At 43.4% G+C, this 26,115-nt stretch overlaps 1 long non-coding RNA gene across 1 annotated transcript in view; it reads left to right on the plus strand.

The window, feature by feature from the left end:
* The first annotated feature begins 1,276 nt into the window (after positions 1-1,276).
* LOC132114312 (uncharacterized) overlaps positions 1,277-26,115 on the plus strand; it is a 38,624-nt gene continuing 13,785 nt past the window's right edge. The window contains exon 1 of the long non-coding RNA XR_009425282.1: positions 1,277-1,454. This is a non-coding gene — a long non-coding RNA (uncharacterized LOC132114312). The remainder of the gene's footprint in view (positions 1,455-26,115) is intronic.

The raw sequence follows: 26,115 nt of genomic DNA on the forward strand, positions 1-26,115 counted from the left end.
TTAATATTGACCATCTCGTTCTTTATCAAATGTCAAGATGATGGCAAAGCCGTCCCAGGAGGCAAAGAGTGTGCTGAAGTCTTACCTGGAAAGTAAGAGCTACTGTATTTCTAGTGGGAGGAGAAACCACCGATCAGTCACCGTTTCTCCCTGTGATAACCAATTTACAGATGCCATGTAGGTTTGATGTGATGGCATTTTTAGTTTTTTTATATGTTGAAATTACATGCTAAATTACTTTTTGGTTTGCATGTTTGCTTTGTTCATTTGTGTTTTTTTTCGATGGCAAAAAAGTGACGCACTTACAGACAACAGATGCACATATGTTTATGGATTGGGAAAACCTACTGGATTTGAAGTTTCTTTTCCCAAGTAAAGATATAAAATACATCAAACCAGTTCAAGACAGACCATAGTGTAAAATTAAAACAAAACGGGGTGTTCTGTTTAGTTTACAAGGCAAATGAAAATAAAAGTTTCTTTAGTCGTTCATTTTCTTTACTGTCTGAACTCTCTGAAATGCCATATTATGGAGTCATATTATGAAGGAATTAACTTTTCCGTGTTTTTTTTCTTGATTGATAAAAGATTTCATTGTATTCTTATATCTTTCAGTGTTCAGAATTTCATCATCGGATCAAAATGAAACCAGTTTTTCTGTCGTCAGAAACTCTGACACATACACACCTGTTTGGAGTTATGAATCCTGGCCCGTCCATTAATAATGATGACATAAGAAGGAAACAGGATGAATTCTGTTATTCTTAACAGCAGTAGAACTAACTGTGCTTAAATCAGTCAAAGTTCTGTTTCAGTCTGTGTAGGCACCACTTAAATAAAATAAACATTAACTGAAATAAATAAAACACACAAAAAAGTAAACTTATTTTATTTTAGATAGTTCCCATGGCAGCATTACCGATTTTTCATTTAAGTCAAATACTGTAACTAAACCAAAATACTCCAGCATTAATAAAACTAAATATAAAAATGATATAAGTAATTTAAATGTGATAATATAAAAAAATAAAAAAAATAAAATCTGATGTAAATTAGATTAATCAAAACTATAATAATACATCAATGATACTAAAATAACACTGCTTTCCAGATCCTTCTGAGGAATCCATATTTACACTGAATTATTAAAGAGTAATTCATGTCAGCAGTGTGCTGCTTGTTAGTGCTTTATGGGTCACTTTATTAAACCCTAGTGAGAAACAAGCCACTGCACAGTGTGTTGCTGGGCGTTTGGAGGTAAACATTAGATATTCAAGTGCCCTGTTCACACTAAAACACAGGAAACCTCAGGGGCTTCCTGTCAAAGGTTTAACTGCATCCAATCGCTTTTAATACGTGCTTATGTTACTGGTGCTCATGCGAGGACCATCTTTTCTGTGAATTGGGATATATTGTGCATGCTAATGAGAAGACCGCATTTTGCAGTGTAGAAGGTTTGTAGATCTTATAATGTTCTGTGGAAGCGTTTCTTTATTTGGCTTGTTTTGGATCAATGCTCTTTGTATTTGAAGTTATAAAGAAGGTAGTGTCTGTCTTTGAAACAAATGCACAGATCCAACATGCATGTTTATGCATGGATTTATGTCATGCTGCAGCGACTGCTAAAAAGGCATGGCAGTTGTTCTGTTAACATGCAGGATGTATGCGCTGTCAGCGCTTGAACTTGGATTGTCATTTATGTTATGTGTTGTTTATTTCCATAGCAATGCATTCAGGTGTCCAGCACAGTCATATGTTAATTTAGTTATACACAGTACATAATTTAACCTTAGTAAAACTGACCGTAAAATAATTCCAGTTTTGGGATATGGGGTCAAAGGTCAAGCATAAAATGCGCCTGAAATGGGGGTTCAGAGACAATTTAAGGAGGAGCCCAAGGAAGTCAAATACTTGCAGAGAGCCTGGTTATCATTCCCATTCATCTCAGTTGCATGGTTGGCAAAAAGCCTTTATCTATGCTAATGTGCACTCAAAAAAATTATCTTATCTTATCATCACCTCTGCTGTGTATGATATGGCACTATGTCATGGGTAAATGAAGTGCAGTTGGCTGATGACTGCAAGAACACAAATAACTATATATTGAATACATTTATGGATTTTTTGTTTTTTTAACTTATTTTTATGTTAGTAAAGCTGCAGAAATGTGTGATCCCAGTTTGAACAGATTTTATTGCTGATTTGATATACATTTTAATGTTAGAAATGTTAAACGACTGCAGACTATTCGATTTCTTCCTTAAATTTCACTCTTCACATGGTTATGGCCTTATAGTTTTCTTCAGTCTCAATTAATTTTGAAAAGTTGTTTAGATGACAACTAAACAAAAATTTGAAACAAAACTTTCTCACTGGAGCTACTGAGAAGGTAATTATTGTTCTCTTTCAATTGGTCATGACATGACCATTTGAATGACATTTGCCAAGTATGGTAACCCATACTCAGAATTGGTGCTCTGAATTTAACCCATCCAAGTGCACACACACAGCAGTGAGAAGTGAACACACACCCGGAGCAGTGGGCAGCTATAGATCCAGCAACCGGGGAACAACTGGGGGTTCAGTGTCTTGCTCAAAGGCACTTCAGCCATGAGTATTGAGGGTGGAAGAAAGCGCTGTTTATTCAGTCCCCCCACCTACAACTCCTGCCAGCTTCCTCTCTAAGTTTAGAAGGTCTTGTTATATAGACCCCAGCCTAGTGGCTTGGGTCTCATAATTGGTGATGCTTATAGAAGCCCTCATTTCGGAGTGGTGGGGCTCACAGAGCGTCACCCTTATGCACTTGCTTATAGCATATTGCTTATAGCATGGTGCTATTAGATGCAAGACTGCACGGGAGTCGATGACTGTCGGTATCAGTCGAAAGAGTCAGAAAAATTGGCACTCAGAACTGACTTATATAGCAGTTGCTCCATCTCTTTTGGTGGGCTGTAGCATAATTTGTTTGTGTAGCTAAACAAGCGTGAACAAATCAGGGTTAATTATCCGAGTAAACTGGAGTTTCCCCATAAGCATGTCAACAAAACGCTCCTTCCCTTATTTCAGGGAACCGAGGTTACATTAGCAATCAGAGAATTATTTTTTTCCCCATGATGACATATCTGAAAAAAGGACATATATGACACAAGAGCTTTTTGAGTAGTAAATATTAAATCTTTTCCAGTGACCAGTTTTTTTAGATGTAAATTTACGTTCAAAATGAACCGTATGACAACAGACTTATCACGGCACTGTGCATGTGAGCAAAGTATAGATGAATCTGATTAGGAAAATGGCACGAGTCAAGAGTTTTTATTTTTATTTTGGATCGATTGAGGTGTTTACATGAAGGCTTTTCAATCTGATTGCGCTATAAGTCTGATTACAAATAGATTATTTGGTTGCATTCACATAATGTCAATATACATATATTTAATATAATGTTATATATAATATAATATATATAATTCTCTATTATAGATCAGTGGTTGCATGTAAAAGTAGCTAATGAAAAACAGATCAAGGGCCCGTTTCAGAAAGGAGGTTAAGTGAAAACTCTGAGTATGTTAACCCTCAAATGAGGGAAACTCTAGGTTTTCTGTTTCAGAATGGAAGGTTTGTCAAACCCGAGAAAGCAAAGTAAGTCGAGCCCGTTTCTGAAAGAGAGCTAACTTATACTCAGAGTCAGTTAGCATGGTAACTTACTTTGTGAACCTAACCTGGTCAGGAGCTGGTTTTCTTCGATAAACCCAGAGTTTCTTTCGGTCTCCTCCCCCTTTTTAAACACTTCTTAGATGAGTTTCTATATAAGAAAATTATATAAGATACTTAATCTTGTTTCCTGGGGAGGATCTAAATTAAGTGTATTTTAAGTAAAATTATATACCAGTGTGGTAATAAAAACAATGCAAATGGATAGATTATTCTGAGTGTCCATTACTAAGTGCAAATCTACTGTAGCTCCGCTCCATCGACACATAAGCTTAAATACGACACATGTAAATGATGGCTTCAATGGTGTAGGCAATAATGTTTTTGGCACGGAAAACTAGCTTGTAATGCGATTGATTGGTTTTTTAGTCCGGCTTTTGCCAACCTCGTTCTTCTCACTTTTCCCATCACATGTCACATTAGAATTTATTTTCAATAAAAATGAACAAAATGTTCTAAAAGTTGAAGTAAATTGCCTAATGAGTGTTTAATAATGATGCAACTATTTATAATTGTAATAAATATAATCATTTACAATCTGTTATTATTGCATCCTGTTAATGTATAACAATACTGTGGTGCAAATGTATCTGCCAGTATAACTAGCATCTAATTATTATTTACACTTAGCCTGTTCAAAGAACTGCTACTTTTTCTTGGTAAATAGAATATATCACGATTTTCACTGTACATTTTTTCTGTAAATAGCATCTAGAGCTACTTGCACTTAGCCTACTGTAAATAGGATCTATCGCCAAGAAAGTATGTTAATTCCACTTAGTGTAAATAGCCACTACCGTATTTTTCTACTTTATTGGCAGATCATTTGTAAAATAAGATAAAATCTATATATTTTTTTTTGCCCATGAGATACCATAAAATGATTAGCTATTAGTTCATTAATCTAACCTTCTGCCAGTTTTCACCTGTGATATTATAACACTTATAAGAATTACATTTGTACTGAGTCTGATTTATGCAGACAGCTTTTTGGCGGGAGCTGTTGCCATGGTGAATCGTAATATCGGCGCTCCATTGATACTGGCTTTTTATAGTAGTGGTGCACGCGCTTAACTCAGAGTCAATCAATTTAGAGTTGATTAAACCAACTCATTTCCGCTGTTCTGTAACCGAAAACTCAGAGTTTCCCATCTCAGGGTAAGTCAACTCAGAGTTCAAGTTTAAACTCAGAGTTGGTTGAACCTCGTTAGTGAAACGGGCCCCTGGAAATTTATTTTGTTACTGAATGAAAAGATCGACAAAGATAAAGGAAATTTGTAAGTGTGAGCCCAGTCTTTTAGAATTTATGATGCACAAATATATTAATTATTTATATTATTTGATTTATTATTATTATTTTTTATAAAGCTTTTAGCTTTACATACATGGTCACCATGGGTGGACAGAAGATCTGTGTTCTTTTTTTAAATTCTTTCATGTGTTCTCCACAGAGAAATATCAGCATATGGATTTGGAATGACATGAGGTTGAATAAATTGTGAGAAATATATATTTTTTTATTATTCTTTGCAACAGATCATGCACAGAGTTTGCAGCTAATTGGGGCTCAGATAGTATCAGTTTATGGTTTAAAGGTCTCAACCACATATACTCTCACATGTGGGCCACATTATTTATTTTCAGTTCCTGTCCTGTTTGCTGCACTGGCGGGCTGCCCCATTATCCCACGTACCCCTCATACCTACACATTTCCTGTTGAGGAAGGTGGGTGTTAGTCTTGAGCAATCATCATTTGGTGTCAACTTTTAAACAAGCAGATAATTGAACCGACTTACCCTGTGGTTTTAGTGCTTAGTGTTGTACGTTTGTTTGTTGGGGTGACTGAGACCTACGCAGGCACCTTATAGAAGTGCCCACACACTATACAGTGGGTATAGAAAAGATTCACATACCTTTAAAATTATCACATTTTGTTGTTTTGCAGCCTGAAATGAAGACAGACACAGTTTTTGCTCTATCCGGCTGTACTCGGAGCAACTTAAAGGGTTACTCCACCCCAAAATTAAAATGTTGTCATTTTTCACTTACCCCATGTCGTTCCAAACCCGTAAAAGCTCAGTTCATCTTCAGAACACAATTAAGGTATTTTGGATGAAAACCTGGAGGCTTGTGACTGTGCCACAGACTGCCAAGTAAATAACAGTGTCAGGTATGAAAAGTCATCGTCAGAAAACTCCTTCTACCCTCAGACGTGCAATCTGGGTTATATGAAGCGACAAGAACACTTTTTGTGAGCGAAGAAGAAAAAAATAACAACTTTATTCAATAATTCCTTTGTCAGCAGTCTCATTTGTGTCAGTTCATATCACCGTGCTTCGTGAGCTCTTCTGTGTCCTCCGCGCCACAAGGATGAGCTGTATTATTTCAAATCAAAGCTAAATACACATAGAAACAGCGCATCCTTGTGGCGCGGAGGACACAGAAGAGCACACGCAGCACAATGATATGAAGTGATGTAGAGGAGACCGTTGACAAATGAATTATTTAATAAAGTATTCAAAATACAAGAAGTGTTCCTGGCGCTTCATATAACCAAGATTGCACGTCTGATGGCAGATTACTTTAATTACAGCCTTTAGTCTTTTGGGATTTGTCTATATCAACTTTGCACATCTAGACTCTGCTAAATTTGCCCACTCTTCTTTGCAGAACTGGTCAAGTTCAGTTCAATTTGATAGTAAGTGTTTGTGGACTCCAGTATTCAAGTCATTCCACAGATTTCCAAAGGGGTTTAAGTCTGGGCTTACAGGACATGCAAGAACATTCACCTTTTGTGAGTTTCGGCAAAGCTCAGTTATGACTGTATGTGGCCTTTCTTGAGGAGTGGCTTTTTTCTTGAAACCCTCCCATACAAACCACATTAATGGGGAATTGGTGATAAAGTTGTCACACACTCTTTGTCCTAAATTCCTGATCACAGTGGAAAATCAAATGGCTTTGTGTTACATTGAAAAGGTGATTACACCTTTATCAAAAATAAATTTTGATATCTAACATGTGCTACACTGTTTGTACTATGAATAATGCCTTGTTTTTTATAATTCATTTATGACTTTCTAGACTTACAGATTGTAGACCGTAATATCTTATGACAATTAAATAGATGTATGCATTGTATGAGACTCTATCTAACTTGATTCAAACTTTGGAGATAGCCTTAAGAGTTCTATCTTAAGTGTGTATCTATCTGTGTAAACTTAAAATATTGGAATCTCCTATTGAGCATTCATTCATTGTATTTGTCTAAACTTGATAAGAAATATAACCATTATTAATCTATTTATTTATACTTTTAAGAAAAATACAAATCTCCTATTGAGCATTGATTCATTCATAAATACATTTTATTTGTATAATTGTTATAGAAATATAACTATTTATGACCCCTAATCTAATGTAAATTTTAATTAGAATATAAGAATCTCCCACTTTATTTATTCATTTATTAATTCATTCATTTAGTTGTCTAAACTTTATAAGAAATATAACCATTTATGAATACTAATTATTTATTGTTTACTTTAGTGAAAACAAATATAAGAATTTCCCATTGACCATTCATTCATTTATTCATTTTACTCATACATTCACTTTGTGTAAATTATCATAGAAAAAATAAAATAAAATAAAATAAATAAATACAATATATATATATATATATATATTTAACTTGGTAAGAATTATAGAGTTCTCACATTGACAATTTATTTATTTAAACGTTAAAGACATAAAGCTTGAAACATCTTCGATTGACACTGACAGAATTGTCTAGATGTAAAATGTAACCTGCAGTGATGACATCATTGTAGTACTTATTAAATGTATACTAAATTGTCTCCCTTCTTAAATTGATTTGCATACTGAATTGTGATTCAGATAACATTTACACAGTTCTTTTGCTGCGTGGCAGGTGATGCTATTTCAGGAAATGCAAATATAGTTGGAAAGTTAATGTTACTCTGGACAGACACCTACTGCTGTCAAAGATGAGAGTGAGTAATGGTATAAATTTGACCTCTTGAGGAAAGAAAAAAAAAAGTGCATGACCACACTGCATTAAAAGAACTGAATTTTCACGTGTAGTGAAGGAACGTGCTTTAACAAATAGCTCTAATTCACTGTAATGTTAAGCTTACCAGTGTGGTTTAAGTTGGTAAGAGTGACCTATTAGATGTAGGAGTCTAAAAATGGGTGGACTTATTTTCCAGGCATGTTTGCCATTGCTTGTCATAGAAACGTGTCATGAAGGACTTTCCCCAATTAGTTCACACCTATCATGTCCACCTTAGTGATGGAAGAAAACACCCAAAAAACTTTAAAATTCTGCTGTCCCGCGGTTTACATATATAGGTCAGGGGGTCAGAATTAACATCAGCAACCGCATTTTCAGCAAAAACTGTAGCAGAAGTGCAGTTCATCACCTGTGACCTCTAGAAATTATATTTACGTAATCATGAACCAACATGACGAATGCAATAATGAAAAGATCTCAAAAATTTTTAAGAAACCTGTTCACATTTATTTCTTAAAATGACAGACATTCATATAAATAAATAAATAGTTTCATAAATACATAAATATGCAGCAAAGCTTATGTAAAAAAAAAATAGATATTTATAGTGCTTTTCTTTATACCAAAAAAATCCACTTTGAGAACTGGCAACATGTCGGTCTTCATAGAAGTTACATGAACAAATATATTAAAGATACATTCCAAGCAATGCAATGTATAAAGACATAAAACATGATTAATTTAATATCATAAACTAAAATTATATGACCATTACATAAACAACACCAACCATTTAAGTTTCATTTAACCCCCAAATTGTTTTGTTTCCTGAGCAAGATCTAGAAATAGCTTGCATCTGGCAGTAGTCAAGAGCAGGTTCTCATAATCACAGGTCGGCCTGCGTTTTGGTCACTTTGAATTGAGTTGTTGCACCAGAAGTTTCACGTTGTCTAGAAACTGCGTAACATTTGTTTTATTATACATTTCGCAGATGCAGTCTGGGCTTGAGCTAGGTGCAATCTAGTGAGAGAAGAGTCAGAGAAGGAAAAGTGTCAAAATCTTAAAAAGGGTACCATTTTGGTTTCCTTTCAGTGAACAGTTCTCCAAAATAAATAATTAAATTATAATAATTAAATTAGAAAATAAACAAATAAACACAATTTTTTCTGAAGAAAAACCATTGATGCCAATCTTAATTTTCAAGAGTGTAACACTGATTACTCTCATTATTAACTTCTTTACTGCTACTATACAGCCTATCGGATGAAGCACAGAAAATTGGTACATTGAGAGAAATGTTACTTACGTTCCAGCTTGTGTTATCCAGTAAATCAATGGTATTGTTTATGTCTTCATTGTCATCAATAAAGCAGTCAGCTTTAAGGACCTTCAGCTCTTCAAGAGTGCACTCCAGAGCTGAAGACAAGCAATCCTTCAAAGAAACAGAGTCAGGGTTGTATTAGGCCTGTTCTGAAGCAGCTTGTTTGCAGAGCGCATCTTTTTCTCCCTGCCGCTGTGTGTGTGTGTGAGTGTGAGAATTATTGTGAGAGCTGTCTCTGCTGGCTTGAGGTTTGGCTCTCGTAGTAACCTCCTTCCTGTACGAGTTATCTATAATTTATCTTTAGCAAGCAAAGTGATGTTAAGTACTCAAAGCTCAAAAAAGTACACTTACCTCTCTGATGTTAACAGGGGAGTATAAAGTTTCATTAATGTCTGTTGCCTGTAAACAATAATCAAATGCACAAACAGTTAGTTTATGGCTTTAAAACGGCTTGTGATGGGTAACATCGGTTCGTGTTTTAAAGTAAATACTCACACATTCAGTTTTTTCTAAAGTTGTTTTCAATCCTGAAATAAAGTAAAAAAGTTCCCTGGCATCCCTTTTCACAGGCTGGGAGCTCAGGCAGCTGATCAGAGCCAATGTCAAAGCACAAATCCAGTGTAGAGCAAACATGATGTCCTTCCACCTGCTCGATGGTTATCCTCAAGTTCACAATTGTGAGTGAATTATAACCAGCTTGTCTTGTCTTGTCTTTTATTGGGTACACTTGGAAAATTAATGGGTGGGCTGAAGACCAGTGCAATAAGCTGCTAGAGTTTTTTTTTTTATTTCCTTTTGATGACTGTTGGGATTTTCTTTTTGCCCTTTTCTCCCTCTACTAGCCCCCACCCCCTGTCCTTCCACTCTCACTGTGTGTGCGTGTGTGTGTACGTGTGTGTGCAGTGAGGTTTTTATGCTGATGTGATATTCTGAATGTGGGAACATAGTCGCCAATAAATAGTAAATAACTTTTGTCAAAACATTTGTAATGCTTGTGTCACCTCTGATGCAATGCATAAATTTGACATGAAATCATACTATAAAACACCATTACATCATAGGCACCGTCATGCAGGTTTTAAAATACTTGGTCTGTTTAATCACATATAAAACACTCACAAACTACTTTGTAGGCTAGAAATAAATTAATGCTGGATTTACTTTGAAACAATATTCACTCAGAAATAGCTTTTTTCTGACAGCAGTGGGCTCTTTGAAGCATTACTTTGGTGGCTATGTGTCTGTTGTTTTTGTGTTACTGAAGGTAATGCAAATAAAATTCTTATAAATAAAGGTTCTTCACTGGCATTGATGGTTCCCTTTAACCCTTTTCCAGTATATATTTGACCCTGGAACACAAAACCAGTCTTAAGTCGCTGGGGTATATTTTAACAATAGCCAAAAAAACCATTGTATGGGTCAAAATTACAGATTTTTCTTTTATGGCAAAAATCATTAGGGTATTAAAAAAGCACTGATGGGAGTGGAAAGTTCTGAGGGTGAACTACTGACAATGTGCAAATTAAAGAACTCCGACTCAACATAGAGAGTCGGACTTGTAACCCAAGGGTCACGGGTTTCGAGTCTTAGTGCCAGCAGGAACCTTTAATACTAACAACAAGGGTGCCCTTGAGCAAGACACCAAGCCCCCAGTTGCTCTTCAGATGCAACAGCAAAAATGGCTGCCTATGCTCCGGGTGTGTGTTCAATATTCACAGCTGTGTGTGTGTGCACATGGAGGGGTTAAATGCACAGCACAAATTCAAAAAAAATGTGATACCATACTTGGCTACATGTCACATCACATAATGACAAACACAATCTACCAAGAGCAGCACTACAATTTAGTGTAAGGTTGCACACAACCAGGGGAATTACAAATAATGAGGCTTGGAAAATATGTTCAGATAATGTCTTCTTCTGGCATTCCACATAATTTAATAAGAGTGGAAAAATCTCTCTTCCTTCTGTCACACTCTCTTGGTCTGCTGTGGCGCCTCCTTCTGGCAGCACAAATCATAGCTATTCCACGAGCAAAATTTTGGCAGTAAATAATGGTGCAAATACCAGTAAATTGACTACCGCAAACCTTAGTATCCCGTTGAGTGATTTATTTAAACTCTCTTTTCCCGGAAATGTTGTGTTCGTAAGGAAAATGTGATTAGGTCAGTCACGAAAATGACTGTAACCGGGCCTTTTCATTGCCAAATTTCCACTAACTTTAGTAAATCCTGACAGTAGCATTTAACATCAAAAGAGGTGTCTTTGATGTCTTTTGATGTGCCGGGTTTGTGGCGGCATATATATATATATATATATATATATATATATATATATATATATATATATATATATATATATATATATATATATGTATATATATTTAAAAAAAAAATTTCATTTTTGTTATATTTTTATTTTATTTTAAAAATGCCCAGCCTATGCTTTGTTTTTTTTTGGGGGGGGGGGGGGGGGGGTAATGGGATTCTGTCGTTACCAAGTATTGATTTTTCAAATAAAAAATTTGTCTCTAATCACACACACACTGTCACGGTGATATGGAGGACAGGAGGCAAATGCAAGTAAATGATGTTTATTGAAGGAAGGTTATGGTAAGTGGATGTTGGAGAGTGACGCAGGGACCTCGAAGGCAGCACAGACAGGTGAGTGGGTATCTTGAGTGCGTTGGTGGAGGTGGTGATGGTGATAGATCTGTGGATGATGGTGATAATCCAGAAGCGACCGAACGGAAAACAGAGCATGAGCAGGAACGCTGGAGGACGAACAGACATGAACCATGAGGACCTCAAACAACGATCTGACAAACAAGAGACGAAAGACAGGGCATTAAGTAGGCTGTTGGAATGAGCTGCAGCTGCCGCTGATCAGGGGGGGGGGGGCGGGGTAGGAGGATTAATAGGAGAATGAAATACGGGCTTTATTTTAGACACATGAAAGGCGGGATGAATTCTCCTGTACGAGGAGGGAGTTTGAGGCGGACTGCCACCGGGCTAATGATCTTGGTGACAGTAAACGGGCCAATAAAGAGGAATATTCTTAGTAGAAAGCCACACTTTTTGACCCACGACGTATACGGGAGCCCTAGACCGGTGGCGATTGGCTTTAGCCTTAGTGCGCGCCCCCACTTGAAGTAGAGTCTCGCGGGCTCTAGTCCAAGTGCGGTGACACATCTGGACGAAGGCGTGAACGGAGGGGACCGCGACTTCGGATTTCAGACTGGGAAAAATAGGTGGCTGGTAACCTACACTACACTCAAATGGAGATAGGCCCGTAGCTGATATTGGTAAGATATTGTGGGCGTACTCCACCATAGACAATTGTTGGCTCCAGGAGGAAGGATTCTTGGAAACCAAACATCGCAACACCCTTTCCAAATCTTGGTTGGCTCTCTCGGTTTGACCATTGCTCTGGGGATGAAACCCTGAGGACAGACTTACAGTCGCTCCCAGTAATTTACAGAATTCTCACCAAAATTTGGACACAAATTGGGGTCCCCTGTCGGAAACCACGTCTATCGGGAGGCCATGTAACCGAAAGACGTGATCTACAACGGTCAACGCTGTCTCCTGTAATTTGGGCAAGGGAATAAAGTGGGCAGCTTTCGAGAACTGGTCCACCACAGTCAAAACTACCGTGTTGCCCTGGGAGGGCGGTAATAAAATGTAGAGCGATGTGGAACCAGGGTCTTGAAGGGACCGGCAGCTGTTGAAGTAACCCATCAGGGGGTCGACTGGAAGTCTTACCAGTGGCACAAACCGAGCAAGCCAAAACAAAACTGTGAATGTCGCGAGCCATAAGTGGCCACCAGAATCGTTGCTTGACCAAAAATTTAGTACAGGTAACTCCTGGATGGCCACATTAGAGCAATGTCACCACTGGATAACGTTGGACCGTAATCCCTCCGGCACAAATAAGCGATTCGGTGGGCACCCCGGGCGGAGGCGTTACCCCTTCTAAGGCTGTCTTGACCTTCGATTCGATCTCCCATGTGAGTGTGGAGACCACTAATGTCTCAGGAAAAATACACTCGGGAGTGGACGGGCATTCGGAACGGTCAAAAATACGTGACAAAGGATCGGGTTTAATATTTTTGGAACCCGGGCGGTACGAGATAGTAAAATCAAAACGTCCGAAAAAAAGTGCCCACCGAGCCTGTCTGGAGTTCAACCTTTTGGCAGTGCTAATGTATTCTAAATTCTTGTGGTCTGTCCATACAATAAAAGGAACCCCCGATCCTTCTAACCAGTGGCGCCACTCCTCCAATGCCATATTGACTGCCAACAATTCTCGGTTACCAATATCATAATTTTGTTCGGCAGGAGATAAATGATAAGAAAAATATGAGCATGGGTGGACCTTGTCATCTGAGGGAGAACGTTGAGATAACACCGCTCCTACCCCCCCCTTTGACGCATCGACCTCCACCACAAACTGACGTGCTGGGTCAGGGGTGATCAAGATAGGGGCTGAAACAAAGCAGCTCTTCAGTTTGGCAAACACAGCCTCGGCTGTGTCTGACCACCTGAACATAGTTTTGGCGGAGGTCAAGGCGGTCAGAGGTGCGGCTAGTTGGCTGAAGTTGCGAATAAAACGCGGGTAGAAGTTGGCGAACCCCAGAAACCTCTGTAGGGCCTTACGGGAATCTGGACTTGGCCACTCTACCACAGCCTTAACCTTCTCGGGATCCATGCGTATTCCCTCAGTCGACACGACATACCCCAGAAATGGAACCGACTGTGCATGAAATTCGCATTTCTCCGCCTTGACAAAAAGCCAATTCTCTAGCAACCTCTGAAGCACTCGTCGGACATGCTGCACATGTTCCTGGAGAGAAGAAGAAAAAAATCAATATGTCGTCCAGGTAGACATATATGATCTGATCAATCATATCTCGCAACACGTCGTTGACGAGTGCCTGGAAGACCCCTGGGGAGTTGGAAAGCCCGAAGGGCATGACCAAGTATTCAAAGTGCCCTCTGGGGGTATTAAAAGCGGTCTTCCATTCATCCCCCTCCCTGATATGGACCAAATGATAAGCATTACGTAAGTCCAGTTTTGTGAAAATCGACGCTCCCTGCAACCTCTCGAAGGCTGAAGACATCAACGGCAAAGGATAAGTATTAGGGCTGTGAATCTTTGGCAAGGCAGCGATTCGATTCGGCTACGACTCATAGGTTTTCGATTCGATTCAAGAACGATTTTTGCAAATTTAGAATGATTCAATTAGATTCGATTCACAATTAAATTCGATTATAATGATTCGATTATAACGATTCGATTCTGCATTCTTTAAGTGCATTCATGGGATTATTTAAATGCTTCAACTAAATTCTTTAAATGCTTAGTCAGGGGGCAAATTACAGTAGCATTTATGGTTAGAGAACCATAGGTTATAAAAAAGAAAACTTTTGTCCATTGTTAAATGATAGTTTAATGATGCGACATGGCATACGTAAAAATGTATGTAAGCCAAGTTTTTAAAAAAGAGCTTAAAGAGTATTTTGTATAAGCTAACATTTTGTCACACCAGGGGCGTAGCCATAATTTCAGAAGTGACAGAAATGTCAAATACAATCATTATATGTATGTAGCCTATATAATATTAATAATAATAATAATTATAATTATTATTATTTTTTTTTTTACAAGGAATTATCTTCTTTTTTAATTACTTTTAATTAGCTGTAATAAATCAAATACACTGCTGGACAATAATCAATCATTTGTAATCGATATTTTTTCCTAATGGCAATTTTATGATTGTTTTATATACATTTAATTAGCAATTATTAAAATTTTCTGCACAGAATAAGGTAGAAAATATATTTTATAGTTTCTGTACTGTAATAAATGTCAATTAGCACTGCATCATTCATAAATTGTTTGTGGGTTTCATCAGTTCATTCTGCTTTTATTCAGTTTAGCTGCAGATATAGCCTGGCACGTCTATGAGAGCGAGATCGCTTCTCTTTCAGTGTGAAAATGTCTTCATCTCTATTTAACTTTTCCTCTCCATCAGCGAATGATTCTGAGAGAAAACGCGCCAGATGTCTGTTTGCTAATGAAACAAACGCTAGGCTACTTTCATGCATATTATCAGATAAATCTTGTGCTCTTATTTCAAGGTTGTTGTTAATGCTGTGGTTAATTTTAAAAGTTTCCTTCGTATATTCGGTTCATCCGCATTGTTAAAACACATTTATCATTCAGTGGAACTGTGCGTATGATTTAGACACTTACATTTCTGCTCCGTCCATGCAATAAATACAGCTGTCGACGGCTCCGGTAACTCCGTCGGTAAGATGCAGAGAGCCATTGACAAACTACAGAAAAGTAAAACTACTTCACGTTAGCATTACTGGCCACGAGTCCTATAGATCACACGTCAGCTGCGTCAGAGACGAACGGAGCGCGAGCGCAATCCTGTGACAGTCTCCCAGGCGGTAAACAGTGAAGCGCGTGAAGGACAGATAAGAGGCACTATTCACGAACACTCTTCAAGGTCTCCATTAATTCGTGCGTGTAGTAATTTAATGTGTATACATTTTGAAAGCATTGAATCGCTATAGAAATCGGGATTCATTCGATTCTTAGCATTTTGAATCGATTACTGTCCAAGACCGGCGATTCACGATTCAAAAATCATGTTTCAAGATCGATGCATATGAATCGACAGGGTTTGTAATCGATGCATCGAGAAAACGAGTGAATCGTTACACCCCTAATAAGTATTCTTTACCGTGATGTTGTTCAGTCCCCAGTAATCAATACAAGGTCGCAGTGATCTGTCCCTCTTCCCCACAAAAAAGAACCCCGCCCCCGCTGGAGAAGAGGAAGGGCGGATGAACTTCGAAGCTAGAGAATCAGAAATATATTTCTCCATAGCCTCCCTTTCCGGAACAGAAAGTTAATATAATTTGCCTTTAGGCGGAGACTTACCTGACAGTAATTCTATGGCACAGTCGTAGGGACGATGCGTAGGAAGAGAATCAGCATGAGACTTACTGAACACTTCCTATCCACCGCCTCCTCCCGAAACACAGACATAGAAACAGACGGACAAGCAGACACTAAACAAGACTCATGACATCTGTTAAACCAAGTTAGAATGGAGTTAGAGGACCAGTCTATTTTGGGGTTGTGGAGGAGGAGCCAGGGGTGACCGAGGACTATGGGTGCCAGAGGAGAGTCAAGGATGTGGAAGGAAATGGTTTCAGAGTGATTGCCTGATGTGATGAGGGTGATGTCTTCAGTGACGTGAGATATGACTGGAAGTTTCTGTCCATTGAGGGCGTGAACCGTGATGTGGTGCGGAAGGGCTCTGAGGGGATTGTGTAGTCTGTGTGCCAGTGTACTGTCCATGAAATTACCTTCTGCCCCTGAGTCCAGTAGTGCTTGACAGTCTAGGGTCTGTGCTGACCATCTTAGTCTTACCAAAAGGAGCGTAGATGATGATGAGGTCTTCTCGGCGGAGATCCCACCCGATAGTAGCCTCATACGTACTACCGGGCTTGGCCTTTTACCGGACAGGTGTAAGCATGATGTCCAGTTCCCCCGCAGTAGAGGCACAGGCCCAGGGACCTCCGCCTCTCCTTCTCCTCCCGGGAAAGCCGAGCTCGCCCTACCTGCATGGGCTCGTGATCGTAGGAGGGGCTGGCTGCGTCCCCGCCGCTGAACCGCACTTCAGTCTGTGTCCTGGATGTGGAACTGGGTAAGCTCCGCCTCTCCATCCGCGTCAGACGTGCGTCGACCCGCAAAGCCAGTTCTATAAGCCCATTCAGTGAAGTAGGGAGATCCAGAGCGTAGATCTCCTTCTGGACGCGGTCAGCCAGCCCATGCAGGAACATGTCCCACTGCACCTCCTCGTTCCAATGACACTCCACCGCCAGGGTTGGGAACTCGATCGAATAGTCCGAGATGGATCTCTCATGCTGATGTAGCTCAGCGAGCCTCCTGGCCGCCCCCCTTCCGGCGATGGCCCGATCAAAGACCCGTCTCATCTCGGCGGAGAGTGACTGAAACGAGGCGCAGCATGGGTCCTGGTTCTCCCACACCGCTGTTCCCCATAATGCCGGGTTAATAAAGCAGGGTTAATACGAAGGCCACCTTGGCTCTCTCGTTGGCGAAGGTTCTGGGTTGGAGGGAAAAGTGCATGTCACAGCGGGTTAAGAAAGCTCTACAAAAGTTGGGCTCACCCGAGTAAGACTCCGGAATTGGGAGACGTGGTTCCGGCTGGGAGGGGGCTTCTGATGGTGCTGGAGGAACAGGCGGTGTGAGCGGCGCAGTGGGAACTCGTAGTAGCTGGAATTGTTGGGTGAGCTCGGACACCTGCGTCACCAAAGCTTGAACCGCGCGACTAGTCTCATTAAGATTTCCTCTCCTGGGAGTCCATCCTCCGAACACTGGCGCTGATAAAATCTTCAAGGGCGGATGGTTGATTACTCGCTGCCTCCATTGTTGGTCAGATCGTTCTGTCACGGTGATATGGAGGACAGGAAGCAACTGCAAGTAAATGATGTTTATTGAAGAAAGGTTATGGTGAGTGGTTGTTGGAGAGTGACGCAGGGACCTCGACGGCAGCACAGACAGGTGAGTGGGTATCTTGAGTGCATTGGTGGAGGTGGTGATGGTGATAGATCCGTGGATGATGGTGATAATTCAGAAGCGACCGAACAGGAAACAGAGCATGAGCAGGAACGCTGGAGGACGAACAGACATGAACCACGAGGACCTCAAACAACGATCTGACAAACAAGAGACAGGGCATTAAGTAGGCTGTTGGAATGAGCTGCAGCTGCCGCTGATCAGATGATCAGCGGTAACACCCACATGAAACAATCAACATGACATAACATGAACCCAGCATAGAGCTTAGATTCTCTGCCCGAGCCCGAGCTCGACCCGACCCGACCCGCGGGCCGGGCCGGGCCGGGCCGATATTTCCTGCCACCGTCCTCGGGCCGGGGCGGGTCGGGCCCTTGATAAAGCACGTCACGTGTCATGCGCAGCGTCTCGTCCACTCGCAGTCTCGCATGCGTGACGCATCACACCTGCTGTGCGTGCTGTACTATTGTACAAACTTGCTAGTACTGCTGTACAAACTTGCTAGTACTTGCTGTACTTGTCACGATCGGTGTTACAAAGAAACACGGAGAGATCCAAATGCAGGTATGCGGTTTATTTAGGGGCAATCCAAAAAGCATAAACAGTCCAGGCAGGGTCAAAACCAGAATATCCAAACAACATGAAAACAGACAATAACACACGGCAAGGGCAAGACTACGGAAAGCATGAAACATACACAAGGACTCCGTGACACAGACTCAGACAGACCGGGTATAAATACACAAAAGGATGATGGGGAAACAGGAGACAGGTGGGGAACAATCAATTACCTAAACAAGGAGGAAGGTGACCAAATAAGGAGACAGGAAGTGATAAGGTGACAGACACCGTGAGAAAGGAGGACATCTAGTGGAAACCCAGGGACACAACCCAGACACTGTGACAGAACCCCCCCTCTATGGAGCGGCTCCCAGACGCTCCACGACAGACACAAAACAGACCAGGAGGGAGGCGGACAGGTGGAGGCTCAGGGGGAGGGATGGAGGGCCAGAAAAGAAAGACATTGGAAACAGGCACCAGAAAGTAACCACAAAACAGGAAGACCAGGAGGGAGGAGGACTGGAGGAGGTTCAGGGGAAGGGATGGAGGGCCAGACTACAGAGAGGAACAGGGACAGGAGTAAATACAAAAACAACAAACAAAAAACAACATGAAGCCCCCCAGGGCGGGGCAGAAGACCACCACAACCGTGTAGTCAGGGCAAGCGCCCCCCAGGGCGGAGCAGAAGACCACCATGTCCGTGTGGTCAGAGCAGAAGCCCCCCAGGGCGGAGCAGAAGACCACCACGTCCTCGTGGTCAGAGCGGACGCCCCCCAGGGCGGAATGGAAGACCACCACGTCCGTGTGGTCAGAACGGAAGCCCCCCAGGGCGGAGCAGAGGACCACCATGTCCTCGTGGTCAGAGCGGAAGCCCCCCAGGGCGGAGCGGAGGACCACCACGTCCTCGTGGTCGACGCCAGAGTCCCCCAGGGCGGAGCGGATGACCACCACCCCCCTGTGGTCGATGCCGGAGTCCAACAGGCCCGAGCAGCAGCCCACCCAGTGACTTGACTTGACTCTGAACGTCCAACGGTGACCCGCCCTGACTCTGGAAGGTCATCAGTGACTGGCCCTGACTCTGGAGAGTCCACTGGGACCTGACTCGACTCTGGACGGTCAACAGGAACTAGCCCTGACTCTAGACCGGTCTTGGGCACCGAATCGGGAACGGCATCGGGCACCGCCTCGGCCTCGGGAACGGCATCGGGCACCGCCTCGGCCTCCGGAACAGCATCGGGCACCGCCTCGCCCTCCGGAACCGCATCGCCCTCCGGAACAGCATCGGCCTCGGGCACCGCCTCGGCCTCCGGAACGGCATCGGGCACCGCCTCGGCCTCCGGAACAGCATCGGCATCGGGCACCGCCTCGGCCTCCGGAACAGCCTCGGCATCGGGCACCGCCTCGGCATCGGGCACCGCCTCGGCCTCGGGCACCGCCTCGGCCTCCGGAACAGCATCGGGCACCGCCTCGGCCTCCGGAACAGCATCGGGCACCGCCTCGGCATCGGGCACCGCCTCGGCCTCCGGAACAGTATCGGGCACCGCCTCGGCATCGGGCACTGCCTCGGCATCGGGCACCGCCTCAGCATCGGGCACCGCCTCGGCCTCCGGAACAGCATCGGGCACCGCCTCGGCATCGGGCACCGCCTCGGCATCGGGCACCGCCTCGGCCTCCGGAACAGCATCGGGCACCGCCTCGGCATCGGGCACCGCCTCGGCCTCCAGAACAGCATCGGGCACCGCCTCGGCCTCCGGAACAGCATCGGGCACCGCCTCGGTCTCCGGAACAGCATCGGGCACCGCCTCAGCATCGGGCACCGCCTCGGCATCGGGCACCGCCTCGGCCTCCGGAACAGCATCGGGCACCGCCTCGGCATCGGGCACCGCCTCGGCCTCCGGAACAGCATCGGGTACCGCCTCGGCATCGGGCACCGCCTCGGCCTCCGGAACAGCATCGGGCACCGCCTCGGCATCGGGCACCGCCTCGGCTTCCAGAACAGCATCGGGCACCGCCTCGGCGTCCGGAACAGCATCGGGCACCGCCTCGGCATCGGGCACCGCCTCGGCCTCCGGAACAGTATCGGGCACCGCCTCGGCATCGGGCACCGCCTCGGCTTCGGGCACCGCCTCGGCATCGGGCACCGCCTCGGCCTCCGGAACAGCATCGGGCACTGCCTCGGCATCGGGCACCGCCTCGGCATCGGGCACCGCCTCCGGAACAGCATCGGGCACCGCCTCGGCATCGGGCACCGCCTCGGCCTCCGGAACAGCATCGGGCACCGCCTCGGCATCGGGCACCGCCTCGGCCTCCGGAACAGCATCGGGCACCGCCTCGGCCTCCGGAACAGCATCGGGCACCGCCTCGGCATCGGGCACCGCCTCGGCATCGGGCACCGCCTCGGCATCGGGCACCGCCTCGGCCTCCGGAACAGTTTCGGGCACCGCCTCGGCATCGGGCACCGCCTCGGCCTCCGGAACAGCATCGGGCACCGCCTCGGCATCGGGCACCGCCTCGGCCTCCGGAACAGCATCGGGCACCGCCTCGGCTTCGTGCACCGCCTCGGCCTCCGGAACAGCATCGGGCACCGCCTCGGCCTCCGGAACAGCATCGGGCACCGCCTCGGTCTCCGGAACAGCATCGGGCACCGCCTCGGGAACGTCCTCTGGGCCTTGAGGAACGGTAGACGCCTGTCTCCTCCTCCTCCGCCCTCTATGTTGGCGAGCCGGTGACACCTTATCTGGAGACTCAGGCGTTGAGTCGGCCATCTTGTGCTGTGGCCCCAAGCTGGCGGCCACCTTGTGCTGTGGCGCTGGGCTGGCGGCCATCTTGTGCTGTGGCGCTGGGCTGGCGGCCATCTTGTGCTGTGGCCCTGGATTGGCGGCCATCTTGAGCTGTGGTGCTGGGCTGGGGACCGCCCCACCGGAAGAGACCGGAGTGGCTGGGGCATTCCACAGAAGCCGATGCTGCACATAGTACACAAACTCCCAGTATTCCAGTGTCTCTAAATGTACCATCTCCTCCTGAGACACTGGATCATCCAGCCCGCCGTTGAAGTAGTCCTTCAAGGCCGCATCGTTGTATCCCATACCCTCGGCCAGGGACCAGAACACCTGTGCCAGGGCACCCACCTCATTGCCCTCTTGGCGGAGGGCGATCAGCCGGAGATACTTAGCTCTCCGCTCCGCCATCTTGGCTGGGGAACGGGAAAAAGACATACCGCTGGATCTCAGTGCGACGGAGTCCTTCTGTCACGATCGGTGTTACAAAGAAACACGGAGAGATCCAAATGCAGGTATGCGGTTTATTTAGGGGCAATCCAAAAAGCATAAACAGTCCAGGCAGGGTCAAAACCAGAATATCCAAACAACATGAAAACAGACAATAACACACGGCAAGGGCAAGACTACGGAAAGCATGAAACATACACAAGGACTCCGTGACACAGACTCAGACAGACCGGGTATAAATACACAAAAGGATGATGGGGAAACAGGAGACAGGTGGGGAACAATCAATTACCTAAACAAGGAGGAAGGTGACCAAATAAGGAGACAGGAAGTGATAAGGTGACAGACACCGTGAGAAAGGAGGACATCTAGTGGAAACCCAGGGACACAACCCAGACACTGTGACAGTACTAGCAAGTTTGGAGGAAAATCGGAGGTATGGAAACATTTTAAACTAGTCGTGAGGAGTGACAACATATGTGTTGGCTTTGTCTCGTGCATTAAATGGGGCATGCATATATATATATATATATATATATATATATATATAACTGCGCAGCTCCCCCGTAGCCTAAATGATCTAGCACAGCAGCACCTGCGGTAAAAAAAAAAAAAAAAAAAAAAAAAAAAAAAAAATCTGGCGCCGCCCCTGGTTATAACGGCCCACATATTAAAATGGTCGGGTTTAAATCGGGCTCATAATTAAAGTGAACGTGTCGGGCCGGGCTCGGACACAACGTGCTCGGGCTCGGGTAGGGTCGGGCTTGATTTGTTGGGCCCGATCTAAGCTCTAACCCAGCAGGAGACGGTGAATTCATGAACCGTGACACACACACACACAAACAGAGGGAACCCTGAGGTGCTAAAAATGCTTTTCAGTGACAACATCGCTTTCTTCCCTCCCTTTAGATGCATGTAAGACCTGTGATGCACAGTCCCTTCCAATGCACACCAGAGAGCGTTTCCCTGACGGCTTCCCTTCTCTCACACTTTCACTAAACACTAACCACCAAGGGACGGTCATTATTTGTGATGAAATTTCCAATTAGGCATCCATTACTTCATTTTTTAAAAATGTTAATCTTTTCTTCACGCCAATAAATAATATCCCAATCTGTAATAAACTACATAAAAGTATTTTTTGGCTTAACTTGATTCACATTTGCTCATATTGGGCAGCAGTTACACATATTGGAAATTACTTTCCATAACTGAAATAGTCTGAGCTTTCAGAAAGTTTCATAAAATTCAACAATATTTAATCCTACATCAGAAAATTACTTTATTGCCATTTTCCATCTTATCATTCATGATTTAAAAAAAAACAAAAAAACATGACTTTTATTTTTGATTTTAATGTTTGTATCCCTACGTTGCCCTTTTGAGGTATAAATTCAGTGATGCTTGTTACAAATATTTTATTATTATTACTATTTTTAATTAATTTAATGACTGAATAGAGTTTACATTAGTCTTTTTCCTAATATGGAAAGTTTTTGCTCACATTTACTGTAGGATCAACATCTTAGTAAGGATGTTCTGCAATTCAGGATTCAGATGGGGTGTCGTCTTATACTGCCTGAAATCAGCATTTTTTAAATTAATTTTTAAATTAAATTAATTAATTTTAAATTTTACACTAAAACGCTGAGCATATATCCACTAAAAAATTAATTTCAAACAGTGTAGCAAAAATGATCAATTATTAAAGCTATGAAAAAAGTTCTTAATATCAGTTTTATATAAACTTCATATTATATGCAGTTAAATTAAAACCTTTTTAAATGTAGCTTAACTATTCACGTATATTACATTAACATGAGGTTATTATAAAGCTTCCTAATCACAGGCAGCGATTCTTTAGGAAAATAATGAAATATACAACCAAATCCATTTGGAGCATGTAAAATGTGCATAAAAATCTGAAACATTAAACTGTGTAAATGGGGAAAACCAGTTTCTATGCAAAATGTAGGCTATATTAGTAATAATGTCACAAGTATTTTTTTTCCATGGTAGTTTTTTAAGTTTGTTGTTTGCTGCGCCACACTAGTGGCTAATACTTAATGGTATAAAATGACACATTTAATGACCTTTCTTTATGAAGCTGTGTAATTTCACTCTCAAAAAAGTCCCATATAACTCTTTTTTTGACACTACCATTTACTGTAATATCTACAATACACTGTGAAATAGCTTGAAGTACTACTGTATGGAAACACTAGTTTGAATGTGGTAATCATACAGAATTAGTATACCATGACATTACCATTGCTATGCTATGGTGCCAACCCTTTTCTAAAAGGGTTTACACTGTGCTGGGAAACTTTATGTGATGCAGTAGAATAGGAAATCGTGTCACCCTTTCTCCTGTGGGAGAATTTGTCAGGAAACCCATTATCTATCTCATTGTTCTATGTGCAAGTTAAACTTTGATAGGAAGTAACAATCTGGAGATAATATCTGCAAAGTTGACTCATGTGGTGTTCAGATGCAAGAAACGTATCTTAAAATGTAAAAAAAAAAACAACAACAACACATGTCAGGATTGGATTGCATCCTCAGGAAGTTCTGAATTACTACTGGCATAATGTTGGCAGTAACATAACATAATATTGCATCACTACTATTGCAATACTTTCATGTCACTGATTAGAATTAATAATAATATATATATATGTATAAATAATCAATATATAAAAAATTCTGCCAGTCTTTAGTCATACAACTGCCCCAAAGTCACATCTAGAGGTTTTGAAAGCACCACAGTGTTACACTTTTTGTGGGAATTGACATTCAAAATTAATTACTGTCATTTTTGCATATTAAACTAGAACAAGGGGGAAGTAGGCCTATTTTAACATTTAAAATTCACTTTTAAGTAATTTTGACACTATTAAATGAATCCTGCCCACGTCATGTCATGTTAAATGCATAGTTGATTATTTCCTGTATAAATTTGGAGAACATCAATGGTTGGGCATAAAAACAAATGTGTTAGCAACTTCTAAATATACCGTGTCTTGTTACAGGAAGGTATTCACACGCTGTAAAAAAAATAAACAGTTAAACGGTTAAAACGAAATGGTTCTGGAAAAATCTTCCTGTACAGATGATGGGAACCCTTTGATGCCTTTGGTGTGAGTTTATGTCACACTGCCTGGTCTCTGTTTCCCTGGGTGTCCACTAGTGGGCTCACTTCCCCTTAGGCACCTCACCGTAGGCACTACAATTCCCTCTAGCCATGTCCCTTCATCACAGTAATTGCACTTCTGTTAATTGTACCAGGTGCCTTCACTTATTAGTCATTAGCCTCCCTATATTAACCAGTCTTTTCCTGTTTTCTGCATGGAGTCCTTTCCTTCAGTTACCTTCCGTTTCCTGCCGTACCCAGTCTTCTCGTCTCCCGAGTTCCTTGCATTCCGAGTTCCTGCTCCTCTTTCCGTTCCTGTTCCCTTCCTGTTCCTTCCTTGGTTTGTCTATTTGGATTGTTTTCTGGTTTTGACCCCGGCTTGTTTGGATTACGATTTTGGATTACCCCAATAAAAACATACCTGCAATTGGATCTCTCTCTCCCTGTGTTTCACTGGGTCATTATCGTCACAGAAGGACTCCATCTACTAAGATCCAGCGGTATGTTTTTTGATGTTTCCTCCCCAGCCACCGAGCGGGATAGAAAGAGTGGTTTTGAGGGAACCCACCTGGTTGTTTTTCGTGGGACCAGGGGAGGTCGCAGAGGAGTTAGTGGTCGAGAGGAGGTCCAGCATCACTCTCCACCATGGCCCCCCTTCGACCCTGGGCTCGTGTGGGATGGATTGGGGCCGCCGTCTTACCATGGCGGACAGAGAGGGGAGAGGAAGCGCACGTCTGCCGAGCCAGCGCCACTGCAAAAGATGGCCGCCAGCCCAGCGCCGCTGCCCAGGATGGCCGCAAGTCCAGCGCCACTACACAAGATGGCCACCAACCCAGCGCCACGAGGCAAGATGGACGCCAGCCCAGCACCACAGCACAAGGTGGTCGCCAGCCCAGCGTCACGACGCAAGTGGGCCGCCAGCCCAGCACCACAGCACAAGATGGCCGCTAGCCCAGCGCCACTGCCCAGGATGGCCGCCGGCCCAACGCCACTGCCCAAAATGGCCACCGGTCCAGTGCCACGGCCCAAGATGGCCGCTAGTCCAGAGTTATGGCACAAGATGGCTGCTTGTCCAGCGCCTCTGCACAGAATGACAGCCACAGTTGACCCTCCAGAGTCGACTCAGGTGCTCGTGGACCTTCCAGAGTCGAGTCAGGTTCCCGTTGACCCTACAGAGTCGAGTCAGGTTCCCGTTGACCCTCCAGAGTCGAGTCAGGTTCCCGTTGACCCTCCAGAGTCGAGTCAGGTGCTCGTGGACCCTCCAGAGTCGAGTCAGGTGCTTGTGGACCCTCCAGAATCGAGTCAGGTGCTCGTGGACCCTCCAGAGTCGAGTCAGGTGCTCGTGGACCCTCCAGAGTCAGGGCTAGTCACTGTTGACCTTCCAGAGTCAGGGCTAGTCACCGTTGACCTTCCAGAGTCAGGACTAGTCACCGTTGACCTTCCAGAGTCAGGGCTAGTCACCGTTGACCTTCCAGAGTCAGGGCTAGTCACAGTTGACCCTCCA

This window comes from Carassius carassius, chromosome 33, assembly GCF_963082965.1.
Source record: "Carassius carassius chromosome 33, fCarCar2.1, whole genome shotgun sequence".
Taxonomy (NCBI): domain Eukaryota; kingdom Metazoa; phylum Chordata; class Actinopteri; order Cypriniformes; family Cyprinidae; genus Carassius; species Carassius carassius.